This window comes from Podarcis raffonei, chromosome 10 (genome assembly GCF_027172205.1).
Source record: "Podarcis raffonei isolate rPodRaf1 chromosome 10, rPodRaf1.pri, whole genome shotgun sequence".
NCBI lineage: Eukaryota > Metazoa > Chordata > Lepidosauria > Squamata > Lacertidae > Podarcis > Podarcis raffonei.
Window position 1 is genome coordinate 44,983,314 of NC_070611.1, and position 14,266 is coordinate 44,997,579.

At 43.2% G+C, this 14,266-nt stretch overlaps 1 protein-coding gene across 18 annotated transcripts in view; it reads left to right on the plus strand.

The window, feature by feature from the left end:
• The window catches only part of TCF20 (transcription factor 20), a 193,724-nt gene that overhangs the window by 110,028 nt on the left and 69,430 nt on the right, over positions 1-14,266 (plus strand). Inside the window, exon 1 of one of the 18 annotated variants that reach the window (XM_053406445.1) lies at positions 6,253-6,964. The exons of 15 other annotated variants lie outside the window; for them this stretch is intronic. The gene's annotated coding sequence lies outside the window, so the exon portion shown is untranslated. Of the gene's footprint in view, positions 1-6,252; positions 6,965-7,644; positions 7,718-14,266 lie in introns of those variants that run through there. 2 more of the 18 variants (XM_053406434.1, XM_053406446.1) reach the window with 2 other exon arrangements.

Genomic DNA, 14,266 nt, shown 5'->3' on the forward strand with positions numbered 1-14,266 from the left:
CAGAGGGTGAATGTGCATAATCTGTTACTGGCATTTCGAAATCTGGAATTCCTACTGGAAGACAAGCGAAGCAGAACCCAAGGGATATCAGATTGGCACAACAATAACACAGGGGAAGTGAGAAATCTGCTCATCTCTACTCGAAACTTGTCTGGAAGAATGGGCCATGAGGGTTTAGCAGCAGTATTGATAACTGGAGTGCAGCATATAACGTTTGCCAGCAAAGCTGATTGTGCTTTCTGTTGTTTTCAGCAATGCAAGTTGGGAGCTTATCTGCATTTTAGGGAGTTGTGATGAACAGCATCCTCCCTTTGGGCAACCCACATTCTTTATTCTGTTTTGTCTGTGGGAGACACTCCTGTCGCCTGTGGAGTAAAATAGGTTTATTTGGTCAGTGTATTTTTTCCAGATTAATGTGGAAGAGATACCACATGGCCTTGGGTGTCTGAGCATTCGTAATGGGGTGGGTTTTTGTTTTTTTTGAAATTCCCTCCCTCCCATAACACTGTGGAATGTCTTGTTTTTATAGCCTCAGTCACAGCAGTGGAGTTCAGATTCTGGATGAGTGTATCTGGAGTCTTAAAGGAGAGCTTCTGCAAGGATTCTGGAAAGATGCATTATGTCCTTCCTCAGGGCATTTTTTACCCACCACCAAGTTTCCATTTTAGTGTTTTAAATTCTGTGGACATGATGACAAATTGATGTAACTACATACCTTGATATATGACGGGTGGGGAACCAGAGGCCTAGAAGCAAACTGTGACTTCTCTGTCCAGCTCTTGGGACTCTCCAGACATGCTTCCTCCCTAGGCTTCAAGTGCTGTTTTATTTGGTATGGTTGCAGTAATGCCTCTTGCTTGTCTTGGTGGAGAATGGGGTGTGTGTGAGTGTGCAGAAACCCGGGACTTTTGATTGGCTAGAATGTCGCCGACTGTACAAAGGGAACAGTCACATCTCTTTCTCCACCCGCTGTTACTTCTGGCCGCCACCAACCACTAGCATGCTGCCCCCAGAAGGTTGCCCATGAGATCATTCAGTCCTTGAGCTGAAAAGGGTTAACCACCCCTAATATATGAGTTCAGAGTTCCAGGTTTGGAGCAAATACTCTCTTGGTGAGAGAGCATCATCGGCAGAGATTTAAAAATCACAAAACGTGCAGTAAGGTAAAGCAGGGAAATATAGGCTGTTATACCTTTGAAATACCCTTTTCTAAGTTTCTCCCAAAGTTCCCCTTTACTTCCCCTTTAGCATAGAAATAGGCCACACACTTGCAAAGTTAAAAATGGTTTACTTAATGAACTCATTAAAAAATCAGATTCATGTGCATTTCCATAAAGTAGCAAGAAACGACAGGCAGCAAAACTTCATTTCAAAATTGGTACATGTTTCTAAATTATTTGTAGAGAAACACAAGGTTGGCTTGCTCTGGGCTTGGCACAATCAGCCCAGATGTTTTTTTCTGATTGGATTCACATGGTGGAAGTAAGCAAAGGCCTTGTTAACACTTCCTCTCAAGGTGAGGGGATATGGCCTAGTTGGGTCTGGCAGAACAGCTTACTCTATGGTCTTAACCCCTTCACACATCAACTAGAGCTAAGCTTACTGGTTATATGAGGCTGATATTTATCCCACAGTATGCACTCTGGGTTAAATGAAAGAGTTAAATCTTGCTCCAAGATGGTCCCCAGCTGTTTTCATTCACTCACAGAGATTGCAATGGAAGAATGATATGAGATCCAGCTGAGTGTGATGCCTCATCAAGAAGATAAAAGCATTTGAGCTGCAGGACCAAGCCACCTTCCTTACTTATAAAAGGAGTAATGACTAACATCCAATGTTCTTTCAGTGCATCTAAAGGGCTGGGACTGTCATGGCTGTCTGTGGTCTAAAACTAGGATTTGTGGTTTTTTCCTTTTTTTGCTAAGCTACTAACTTTTTTTTTAACAAATATTAACTTTGCTTTTGTTTCATAGCTGTGATAAGCTTTTATATTAATATAATCTATCATTTATTTATCATGGGAATATAGTAGTACTCTAAGTAGGGTTGTCCTTATTATGAATATCAGGTTAACTTCAACGAGTTATTGTAGGTGTTGAACTGTGGGTACAAAATAGCTTGTACAAAACTATTTAGTATAGCTGAGGATGATCTTGTCCTTCAAATATGGGTCATTTGGATATTGCATTTGTGATGTTCAGTTCTGGCATGATTTAAGATACGCACTGCTCAGCTGCTATGAGTCTCTAAAGAATAATAGCTCTTAAAAGAAGGGGTTACCATTCTGTAAAAATGGCATAAATCTGAAATTTAGAAGCTTATTATGTAGCATGTTCTAAAAGTAGGGTGCAAGGTTTATTGGAGTGATACTGTATATATTAAGGCTAAGTTATTTGCAAGGTGAATTTAAATTCTCTGGATTCCGCTATTTGGTGATGTTCTAGGATTTGATGAAACTGCGTGTCATAAACCAGGCATTCAGTCACATGAATTACAGAAGGCAACTTAGCCTTCTGGAATCCATCCTACCAGGAATAATGACAGAGGTTCTGTTGTTAATTTCCTTTTAGGTAGTTATTTAAGCATATCAGCGCTCTAATAGAAAATCAGTAAAAGGTAGCTTAAAGTTTTTTTTCTTCTCTAAAATGATATTCTCTCCCTGCTCTCTCCCAAATGGAGATACCCTAAAACTAAAATATTATTCAGAATAACCATTATCACTTATACTTTGGGTAGTTAACATCGTTTTAAATTGTACAAAATAACACGTAACAAGCTGTAAAACTTGTTCTGTGTACTTTTTTTTATAAAAAAAGACAAGGTGAAAAAATGGGATACCCTCAGTTGCATTTTTGTATATTACCAACCAGGGATGCGTCTAATGATTCAGATAATGGAGATTTATTGACTTTCTGGCCTCTTCTGCTGTGCTGGGGACAGTCCTTGCCAGCAAGCTATAAATTTTGGGTGGAAAAATTCTCACTGTTCTTGCATCTGTTGGAAGAAGAGAATGCTTCTCAATTCAACTCCTCCTGCGGATTTTCCTTTTGTTCAAGCTGACATTATGTGACATCTCTACCACTTAAACGTAATTGTTTGAGGAGTCTGGAGTTGTACTGCTATGCGGGGTGAGAATAAGTCCAATTGAATTTGGCATGAGTAAATCTACAGAAGACTGGGCTGCAACTATTACAAGGGGAATGAATTGGTAAATGAAAGGTAAAAAGATTTTTCCACTAGTTGATGGACAATAATTTGTAGAAGTGAATACTGAAATGAAATCTATGTTTGTAGGCAAAGTATTTTGGGTGTATTGGCAATGTTGTAGCAACTTGTAGGAATTGCAACCCTATGCAACAAAGGTGTAACATAGAATTCTCATACTGATGTTGAATTAAGTAGATTGGACAAGGTGGTTAGTGGATATGGGAGCAAACTAGTTTCAAAGAATAGGTTGAATCATTACTTTTTGGTTACTGCTTTTAACAGTGCAATCTTACACATACTTACTTTGAGGTAACTCCTGAGTTCAATGGTGCTTACTCCCAGGTAGTAGGTTGGTATAGGCAGCCTAAGTGAATCCAGTGGTTAGTAAGCTCATGAGGGTGGAACCTGTTCAAGTGACTCTGCAAAACATCTATAGATAACCATCTATATATGCTGTGCTTCACTGTTGGGCCTTCCGCAAACTGGATATGACTCCTGAACTGCTGTATTGAAATCATGTTAGACTTGAAGAAATGTACAGTGGTACCTCGGGTTAAGTACTTAATTTGTTCCGGAGGTCTGTTCTTAACCTGAAACTGTTCTTAACCTGAGGTACTACTTTAGCTAATGGGGCCTCCTGCTGCCGCTGCGCCGCCGGAGCACGATTTCTGTTCTCATCCTGAAGCAAAGGTACTATTTCTGGTTTAGCGGAGTCTGTAACCTGAAGTGTATGTAACCCGACCCGAGGTACCACTGTACTAGTACTGTACTAGAAAGTGTTAATCACTGCAGAAGTGTCTTTCCAGGAGAATTTGTGCAGTTTCCTAAAGTTGAATTTACTATTGCTCATGTAGTAATTTATCTTGAGTTCCGTGAGTCCCAAGGCATTGTTGGGCTCAGGAGTGGAGTGGGCGGCAGAGACCTAGGAGCGTGAACAGGAAAATGACATGGGACTGGGGAACAGAGGCTGGAGGCAGCATCTACGTCTACCTCTCAGGATATGACTGCCCTTGCAGGGCTCTCATCTCCCCTCTTTCTTCCTGAGGAAAAGAGTGCAGTAATTGAATCCAAGGTGGAGTGCAGGAGCCAGCTGGGGTGTGGGGATGAACTGGAGGCTGAAAGGGAGGCACAACCTGGTCTCCCAGGACCTGGTGATGAAACTATTCTCCTGCCCCCCACTGGCTTGCAGATCACAAGAGTCTCTGGAATGAGCTCTCCTTGCCCCATCTTTAAAAGTATGGGGGGGGCCCCCTCCAATTCTTCCATGTGGTTCTCAGCTCATTGCCTTGGTCTTGGGACTCCTTAAACATGGACCACTGCTTCTAGGCTGGCTGGCTTCACCTTTCCTGTCATCTAGTCTGTGTGCAGCAGCTGCTAGGACTCATTACCTGTTGCTGAGCCTGAATCTCTTTTCTGCCTTAGAGATTTATTCCTTAGGACTCAGCTATACAACTACAAATAAAACATTTTAAGTGCAATGTACAGTGTGACACGAGATGGTGACAGTGAGCCTTATGGAAAATTCCATGTATTTTTTAAAACGTTTTATTAAAAAATCATTTTCGGAATGGTTTTTATATGTGTATAGATTCCACCTTAGTCTCAAGTAAGAGCCTCTGTCATTGTGAGCTGGACAGGAGCCTGGATAATGAGATATATTGTATTATCTATAGTTTGGTATGAAGTACTGTAAGCTGTGTGTTTACTCACCTCAAAAAAAGCTCCCTAAATGCATTCTTGAAAGTAGGTAAGCTTGAAGTCATGTCTCTGGATTGGCTCTTTTGGAGACCAGGGTGGCAGCTATGGCTGCCCAGAGGACCCCCAAAGAGAGGGGAGCGGAGAGGGAACACTCCACAAGGGAGGGTGTTCAAAAAAGGGTGAGAGGCTGCCAGCTCTGCAGGCAAGGGGTGCCATAACTGGGTTCCTGAGCCCCACAGGGGTGGCACAGAAAAAATGTAGTTGGTCAAGGGAACCGTGGGCTCAAAAAGGTTGAAAACCTCTGCTTTAGGGCACTATATACAGGCCATAATCAGCCACAATAGCAATGTGGTAGGCAATAACACAGCTATTTCATAGAGTTTAAAAACATGGATTTTCTGAGCTTTGGCAAAAAGAAAAGTGTACAGGAAAGCAAAAAAAAAAAAATGGTTGGTTTGTGATGCCGCAGTATATGCCTACTGTGGAAGCAGCATAATGACAAATTTTGAATAGATTCATGGGGTGGGAGAAAAATGGGTGGTTTATGGTCCAAGGAGCTTCCATTACAGTACTTGCTATAGTACTCTGCTGTAGCGCAGGACTGAAGAGTTTGGTTTAAAATAGCCCTTTTTCTAGCAGAAAAACGATCTGCTTGCAGAATTAATTTCTTCACTGCCTGGGAGTAAGGGGATGGTGGGAATCAGTGAATGGCAGGGACTTGGTTAAGTAGATCAAGTATGTGGTATCCAGTGGGGGAGGTTGAAAAGCTGGATTAATAATGAGCCTGCATTGAGGATTTGTCTTACCTTTTTTATGGCTTCATAGCAGGGTGTTGCTTATCAGTGTTGTTTTAATAGGAGACACATTGCCCTGGGATCTTGCCACTGCTATGCAGCTAGGAACCTGATATTATTGGTAAGGGCCTCTGTTTGCTTAGGCATTTTAATGCTTTTTAAAAAAATGAGTAAACATTCGTGTTTCAGCAGCAGCTGGTGAGAGACAGGGGACGATAAATTTAAACAGAGTGGGTTCTAGGCAGTGCCCCCCCTTCACCTGGAAAAGGCAGGAATAACTCTTTTGGGCTGCCTCCAAATTCTAATTTTCTTGAGTGCCACCTATAGGAGAACCATGAGTGGGTTGGGATGGCGGGTCAGACCTCGCCACCCTTTGGTGCCAGCCGTGACCTGGACAACTCAAACCGTTGCCTCTGACTGAACCCGTTATGATTCTGCTCACAACCCCCCATCCCTTGGCGGGCCAGTGGGGGGTGGGAAGGAGAGATAATATAGTGAAAGGGAAGCAATAGGGGCTGGAAACTGTGGTAGCAGCATTTCCGGCTGAAGCGCGAGATAGAAAATGTTACCAATTGCTGCTTCTTGCACAACTGCAGCCAGATCCTATCCGTATTTACTCTGGAGTCAGCCCTAGTTTGTTCACGGGGTTTTGCTCCCGCGTAAGTGTGCGCGAGGGATGGCAGCCTTAAATATCGGGGAGACGCAGGAGTCGCCTGCGCTGCTGTAATTCCCCCTCCTTTTGGGGAGGGAGGCGCTGGGCTACTGTGTTTACTTGGAAGACACACGGAAGTTAATGGTCAAGGTGTGCATTAGGCTACTACTGGCTTAAGCCGGTGCCCGCCTTCGTCCCTAGGCGAGAGAGGGACAGAGTTCTGTTCCGCCCGGGCGCTGCCTCTTTAAACGAGCGCGTGGTTGAAGAAGGCGCTTGCCCAGCTCCCCTCTGCGCCTCGGAGGGCGGGTTCGAGCACGCGCAATGCGCCGCCCTCCCGCCCTGCGCCGCCGCCGTCTCGCGCTCCTCCCTTTTGCGCGCGCTGCCCCGCCGCCGCCCCATTGGCTGGGTCCTGTCAGCTGATCCTGTGTTATTTCCTGTGTGTGTGTGTGAGGGGAGAATGGAGAGAGAAACCTCGGCACCACCGCCGCGGAGCCGCCCCCGGCTCGACGCGGATCCCCGCCGCCCCACGCGCCGCTGAGAAGCGCCGCCCGCTCCGCGCTCCCCCCCCTTAGGGGGGGCGGGGGAGGACAGCGACGCTGAGGTAACGGCTTCGGTGCGTGCGAAGCCCTGTCGCGGGCCTCGGTAGAAGGGGCGGGGCGCGCGGCTGAGGCGGGGCGGGAGAAGGAGACGGGGAGACGGGTGCCCGGGCGGGCCGCAGCATCCGCGCCCCTCCCCCAGCCGGGCTCTTGCCATGGATGCTTGGAGGAGGAATGCCCGCGGGGGGGGGGGTCGGAGTTGGGGAGATCCTCAGGAAATCCTGCGATCTACCTTTGCTCCTTCTGCCCCGCACTTCCCTCCCTGCCTTCTCGCGTACATTGCATCTGAAAAAAGGAGAGGGGTGTCGGAGGGGAAGTGTAATGTGGAGGGAGGGAAGGTGGTTAAAGCGGGGCAGGGGGGATGGCTCCCTTTTGAATACCTGCTGGGATTTCAATCCCCTGGTGGGACGATGCTTTTTCCAAGTCGAAGGAATCGTAGAGAAGGCATATTGGCTTCTTCCCTCAGTCAGTGTGAAGCAGACCGAAGGAGATTCAGTTAGGCCCACTGAATAGGTGGCTTCTCTCTTATACAGATTGTGTGTGCGTGCGTGCGTGCACGCGCGTTTGTTTTTAAAAAAGAGTAGACTAGGAAGGACTTCCAAAAAATTGAAGTATGAATGAAAAAATAAATTTGTGACCTTCATGGTGTTTTCTTAGGATGTAAGCTCCTCTCCGGTTCAGCTGGCCTCTTGCTTTCTTTCAGTTCATCTCTTAGGCAAACTGATGGAATTGACCACCTCATGTCACTCTGAACAAACGTAAAGGTCTAGGTAGGGACTCAAAACATTAAATATCTTAAATGAGTTGGGAATAATATTTCCTGATGTTGTGCATTAATATGAGCCAAATTGAATTGCATGAAATATTTCTTAATGGCTCTGTAGCAGTAATTGCTTCATGCTCTCTTTTCCCTACTAACACACCATCCACCTTTTTTCTTCATAAGAGTCAACTGAGGTCGTTAGAGGGTATGCTGTCACTTCTGGTAAAACCTAACTGGTGTTGTAGCCACTTCTTGGAAGTAAGTGTCATGAGTTATTGCCTAGAAGAGTGATAGCAATGCTATATATGGTGAGCAGTGTTAAAGTTAGGAAGACTTAGATACTTCTAATTAGTGTTGCCTTTGCCTGATATACTAGTTTTTTTAAAAAAGCAAAAGTATAAATGTTCATATGTCCCCTATATCTATGCTGTCCAGTACAATCATAATTGTGAATGACAACAAGGTAGTGTTTGGGCAGCAGGCTTGTATTTGCCCCCAGTAATTAAAACAATGCTTTTTTGTACAGTACATTCTACTTTTTAAATAAAGAAGGTAACAAACTCTTAGTTCCCTCGCTTTTGTATTAGGTGGCAAGTAGTTCCAAAAAGGAATCCAGAGCATATTTAACAAGCATAGTATATAGTTTTGAAATGAATTGGGGACACCTGACTTTAAATGCTGCTCTGCCGTGAAACTGATGGTGGCAATTGGTTCATGGTCACCATCTTTCAGCCTAATCTGTGCCTGCAGAATGGCTGTTGAGGAAAAATGGAATAATCCTGTTCATTGACATCCTGAGCTTCTTGATGAAAGGGTGAGGTGAAGTCACATTTATTTGTACCTCGTCCGGCTGCATGTCCTCAATTCAGTTTGCCATGAAGTATTTTCATGGAATTGGTCTATGTTAGTCTCATATTAGAACAATATTTAGGTTTCTGTGATATATGAAATTAACCATTTCATTTTTGTGGGTGTGAGTGCTCTATTAGTTTGTTGTGAGGGTAGCAATAACTATTTTAGTGCCTATTATTTTACTTGTAAATAAATGAATCCTAGTTCTTATTTTCTGAAATTAATATAATTTGTTTGTCAAAATGGATAACATTTCACTACAATGTAGTGCAGCTAGATCTATATTGAATCAGCTGTACTTTAGTGGTCTCTATATCAGGCTATTCTGACATCTGCAGCTAGCAAGTCAGGGAACTGAGTGTTTTGGTGCATTCTGAGCACCTCATGAGCATACTTAGTGTGAAGCTCTAAGGAAGTTGACCACACTTGATGGTAAAGGTTCCACAAACCTAAGGTACAGTTGTTCTTATATTCTGGGTTAAAAATCCTCAGGCAACAAATTGGTCTCCTTTTCCAGGTGGGCGCGGTGGGTTAAACCACAGAGCCTAGGACTTGCCGATCAGAAGGTCGGCAGTTCAAATCCCCATGACGGGGTGAGCTCCCGTTGCTCGGTCCCTGCTCCTGCCAACCTAGCAGTTCGAAAGCACGTCAAAGTGCAAGTAGATAAATAGGTACTGCTTTGGCGGGAAGGTAAACGGCGTTTCCATGCACTGCTCTGGTTTGCCAGAAGCGGCTTAGTCATGCTGGCCACATGACCCGGAAGCTGTACGCCGGCTCCCTCAGCCAATAAAGCGAGATAAGCACCACAACCCCAGAGTCGGTTACGATTGGACCTAATGGTCAGGGGTCCCTTTACCTTTACCTTCCTTTTGGTGTATACATAGAAGAGAAATACAGTACGCCTGCAACTTAGCTCACGTGGAGGGTGAACAGAGCCCACCTCCAACAGGCTCCTCGTGCACTCCCTCCATCAACTTGGCCATTAGACCAACCCGCCTGCTGCTGTCCCTCAGCTTCCAGGGCTCCGTACCTGCTGTGGGGGTGCCTCATTGTCCCCCCTCAAAAATGTGCACCTGAGGCCACTGTCCCCCCACTATGCCTTCATCTTGCATAGTATGGTCTACTCTGGTTGGCAGTGATTCTAGGGTATGAGGCAGAGATGTCTGTGAGCACCTGATCATCTTAACTGCAGATTCCAGATACTGAACCTGGACCCTTCTGCATGTGATGCATGTACTCTACTGCTGAGCTATAGTCTCCTAAATACCATTTCTGAGTGCTGTGGTATGTGAGCTTTCATATTTAAATAGTTACGTCCTGTCACTACTGTATCAAACTAGTTAGAGAAGTGTTCTAACATTCTCTTTATGGGTTGTTGGGAGTTCTTTTGTCATGGAGAGCATTCAGACCTGTGATCCTGCTGACATCTAGAACTGGTTCAGTTCCAAGAAGGCTGTATTATGCTTTTCTGAAATATGCATTTAAACTTTGAGACATGCTGTTTAATATGGTTTTGTTATTTTCCAAGGGAGTATCATTGCCTGTGTTTTGATAGTCCCCTGTGTAACACATGTAGAGTTCTACTACAGCTATGGCTTTAATCCTGTGCACACATAACTAGGAATAAGCTCCACTGAACATAGCAAGATTTCCTTCTGTGTAAAATATATACTGATTGTATGGTAAATCTGCAAGATCTTCCTCCCTTGCAATATTAGTCTGAAAGAGTTAGCAACGGAGGAAATGTATGGAAGAATTTTGACATAAACTGGATACTACGTTGTGATCAGTAGTCTAAATAAAGGTATTAAAGTTTTGACTGCTGATTATATTCTAGTTAACATAGTTGTCCATTTGAATGATACAAAACTGCACAGAGTTCTTTAAACCTGGGTTTCTGGCCCACTAGGGCAGCTGTGTTAAATTCACATTAACCAGAATCCCAGTTACGTATATTGTGTGACTAAATGTAGTTGTCTGCTACTCACTATATTGTCATTGTGGATAGTTTAGCAAAATGAAACAATATTGAAATTATTAAATTAGGTTGATATAAACAATTGAAATTTGTTAGTATGTGGAGCTAGTGAAGGCAAAGTGGTTATGTTCATGAATTGCTTATTAATATGCAATGTCTTTCTGTTAATGCATGCAAAGTATCAATTATATCAACTTAATCAGTCCAAATACAACCCACTCCCAACCTCACAGCACCACCAAAGAGCATGAACCAAAATTACCCCAGGAAAATATCAGACTTTCACACTGAGAATCTGTCTATAGCCATCAATGGCAAAATTAAGAATTTAATAGAGCTGGGATTGGGCACAAATGTGCATACCAAATATGGAGGAACAAAAGCGCAATGGAGAAAAACCCAAAACAACTCAATGAGGACATTGTATTTAGTGGACATGGGATGCTGCTGGAAACCTGAACAGAAACCCTCTATACGGCAACATTTTGTTGTAGGCCTTTTTTTGTATTTCTATTACTGCATTATCCTTTTAAGTGGCTTGTCTGTGTCATCTACAAGCCTGGTAGATGAAGGGAACGCAGTGGATGTAGCCTACCTTGATTTCAGCAAGGCATTTGACAAGGTGCCCCATGATATTCTTGTAAAGAAGCTGGTAAAATGCGGTCTTGACTATGCTACCACTCAGTGGATTTGTAACTGGCTGACTGACCGAACCCAAAGGGTGCTCATCAATGGTTCCTCTTCATCCTGGAGAAGAGTGACTAGTGGGGTGCCACAGGGTTCTGTCTTGGGCCCGGTCTTATTCAACATCTTTATCAACGACTTGGATGATGGACTCAAGGGCATCCTGATCAAATTTGCAGATGACACCAAACTGGGAGGGGTGGCTAACACCCCAGAGGACAGGAACACACTTCAAAACGACCTTGACAGATTAGAGAACTGGGCCAAAACAAACAAGATGAATTTTAACAGGGAGAAATGTAAAGTATTGCACTTGGGCAAAAAAAATGAGAGGCACAAATACAAGATGGGTGACACCTGGCTTGAGAGCACTACATGTGAAAAGGATCTAGGAGTCTTGGTTGACCACAAACTTGACATGAGCCAACAGTGTGACGCGGCAGCTAAAAAAGCCAATGCAATTCTGGGCTGCATCAATAGGAGTATAGCATCTAGATCAAGGGAAGTAATAGTGCCACTGTATTCTGCTCTGGTCAGACCTCACCTGGAGTACTGTGTCCAGTTCTGGGCACCACAGTTCAAGAAGGACATTGACAAACTGGAACGTGTCCAGAGGAGGGCAACCAAAATGGTCAAAGGCCTGGAAACGATGCCTTATGAGGAACGGCTAAGGGAGCTGGGCATGTTTAGCCTGGAGAAGAGGAGGTTAAGGGGTGATATGATAGCCATGTTCAAATATATAAAAGGATGTCACATAGAGGAGGGAGAAAGGTTGTTTTCTGCTGCTCCAGAGAAGCGGACACGGAGCAATGGATCCAAACTACAAGAAAGAAGATTCCACCTAAACATTAGGAAGAACTTCCTGACAGTAAGAGCTGTTCGACAGTGGAATTTGCTGCCAAGGAGTGTGTTGGAGTCTCCTTCTTTGGAGGTCTTTAAGCAGAGGCTTGACAACCATATGTCAGGAGTGCTCTGATGGTGTTTCCTGCTTGGCAGGGGGTTGGACTCGATGGCCTTGTGGTCTCTTCCAACTCTATGATTCTATGATTCTATGATTCTATGTACAGCAGCTAAAATACTGTTAGTGCTAAATGTGTCACATGTTTTCTTGACACATCACACCCTTCTTGAACTCATTCTAAATGTTTCAAAAAGTATGCTTTTTAAGAATTTACAAAAGCTAGCTGTATGTGCCAGGAGGCATCATGTTGGGGATAGGTGTAATACAAATAGTGGCCTGTTTCAGACAATCATATTTCAGCTTAGTAAGCAGATACATAAACAAGCCATTTTTCTACACATAAAGCCCTTTTGTAGCATTAGCAATCAAATGAGGAAGCCTCTTATAAACCATGATTAACCATTTTGTCCACATGGACAGAATCACTGTAGTTACTGGCTTTGGAACAGGCCAGGATATAAAACTGCAGTTTAGGTATGATTGTCTGGACATGGCCAACAGTGGAAAGTGTTTTATGTTCTTAAGATGTTTGGGCTATTTACTCACAACAACATGAACAGTATAAACACTTCCTGGTGTTTATGGCTCAGGCCGGGGAGCTTATGCCATCAGCTCCCAGTTGGCCTAAGGCTAAGGGAAATGTTACTACTTTTTATCATGTTTATTTGTTTTAGTATTTCAAAATGGTAAACCATCTTGAGTATTTTGGCAAAAAGGTGGCATATACATACAACAAAAGAATTTTTAAAAAAATGAATCTCCCTGAGATCTTTTCATATCAGTGGACAGCTGTACAAAACAGCAAGTGGTAAAATGACAGCTGTGGTGAAAAGTGAAAGCTTTACCTTTCGGTTTTGACTAAACCACAATTTCTTGATATGTCTGATCTCTAGCAACTCTGATTTATTTTAACTAATTAGTTAAAGCAAACCAGGATCAAACAGAGGTTTCATATCCTTGTTAACTAAGTAGAGGTAATATGCAGCTCTTGGTAGAGGTAATATGCAACTCAGCTCTGAGTTCATATGCAGTTGGAAGCTCTTGCTTAGTCAAAAGTGGTGAAAGCAGAAGCATTTACTCTTCTTTTGCATGCAGAGGACCACAAGAGGAAAGGGTGAGAACACAATACTAAGTCTTGCTGGATCTTGTTCATGATTATCATATTCTAAAGAACACTTTAGATAATCTGAACTGGGCCTTGGTGTTTTGCCTTCTTATTTCTGATTCTTTAGCTTCATCAAAAGTGTCTTGGTTGGCTTTTACACTAAGAGGGCTGATTGACATTATCTCTGTCACCATGGGTATAAAGAGGCTCAATATACCATTCAGACAACCATTCTCCTGCTTACCATACTGCAAATTATCTTTTGAATGTGTGTGTAGTCATGTGCAAGAATTGAAACTGGACTTATGGTAATGCACTTGGACCATTGTTATATTGCCTTTTCATCTATAGGGACATTACTACATGCAGCTTCCCAAGGCGGTCATGTAACTGTAGGCCTCAGTAAGTGACATTTGATGAACCATTGATCTAATCCATTTACTGCACTTCCTTCCTGGAAAGCTACTCACGTAAACAAGATCACTTCGCTGTCTTTTCCTGCTTTGTGTGGATATTGTCACAAATTCTGAATAAGGAAGGATATGGCTTTCCTCACAATGCCTTTCATTCATTTCACAATACTTTTCATTCTTTAAGGATATGGAACATCTTTGAGCATTTATAGCGTAGTAGTCAGAGTGTTGGACTGGGACCAGAAGACCTGGGTTCAAATTCAAACTTGGCCATAAAGCTCATTGGAATACTGTGAGCCAGTAACCCTTCATCTTTTGCAACATTACAGGGGAGTTGTGTGAGGATAAAATGGAAAGGGAGATGCTATGTATGCTGCTGCAAACACCTTAACAGAAACATAGGATTGAAATTAGTAAATTAATAAACCACTGAAGAACAACATATACATTCTTTAGGGTCCAGGGGAGAGAAAAAGATTATTGTACCAACTCAAATTAATTTGATCAGTACTTAGGAAGTAATTTGATTATACTACAGAAGTATGCATGAAATATGTACCTGA